This window comes from Cyprinodon variegatus, unplaced genomic scaffold (assembly GCF_000732505.1).
Source record: "Cyprinodon variegatus isolate N-32 unplaced genomic scaffold, C_variegatus-1.0 Scaffold3, whole genome shotgun sequence".
NCBI classification, from domain to species: Eukaryota; Metazoa; Chordata; class Actinopteri; order Cyprinodontiformes; family Cyprinodontidae; genus Cyprinodon; species Cyprinodon variegatus.
Genome location: NW_015150456.1, coordinates 1,202,809 through 1,203,788, shown reverse-complemented (window position 1 = coordinate 1,203,788; position 980 = coordinate 1,202,809).

The following is a 980-nucleotide window of genomic DNA, read 5'->3' as shown; positions in this document are numbered from 1 at the left end:
AACCCTACTACCCACTGAGCAGCCCCTCTATTTATTTGTAGAAAATGAATTTTACCACTACATTCTTTTCAAACTGTTTCACAGATGAAATTCTCTTGACTTTAAACATAAATCAAACACTCACTCTTGACGCACGCATTGATGAGTAACAATTTTGTTGCTAATATCCGTGCGTTCCAATAGAACTGCATCAGTGCTCCTCACTTCGCAGGAAAGCCCGCCACAGCAAATGAAGAGAATATAATCCATGAAATGCAATTTGGGGGGAATAAAATTTGTAAAATTCAATCTGAAAAAAAAAAACAATAAATAAAAAAACAGAATAAAGAAAGGGAAAGAAAATGTTAAAATAAAATACAGTTGAAAAATAGAAAATCTGTCAAAATATATATTGTTTTTATATTTAAAAGTATTGCTTTATATTTGTTCACCATTTTGTTTTTGTATTTTTTTTATGGTATATGCTTTGGCATTGGTTAACTATTTGGGTGCATACATTAGTTTGACTTATTTTGCCTCATTTTGCTTGCATGCTTTATATTAAACAATACTTTTCTTTTGAGTTGTTAGTTCCTGGGAGGCTGCCAGGGCTGGGCCAATGAAGCAAGAGTCCCAGCTGCAAAGAATCTCAGTGGCATTGAGACTTAATTGGACTCTTCCACTTATTTTAGAAAAGGGTTTGGGAAGGTTTAAGTTTTTTAAATTTTGTTAGTTTTTTTTAAATAATCAAAATAGAAGAGTTTCATTACTTTAGTTATTTTCTCTTAGGTTAATGATTATGTATTGAATTGATTAGTTTGGTCTTTTTGTTGTAGTTTTGTTTATGTAAATTCATGTAATGGTCCCTGTTGTGTCAAAATGGCCTGATCAGCAAATATATATATATATATATATGTTTGCTTGGTCAATTAATACTCGAGTTTTTGTCTTAAGTTTGGTTTTGTGACCTGATTTAATTTTTGGATTCAGATTTTTTTGTT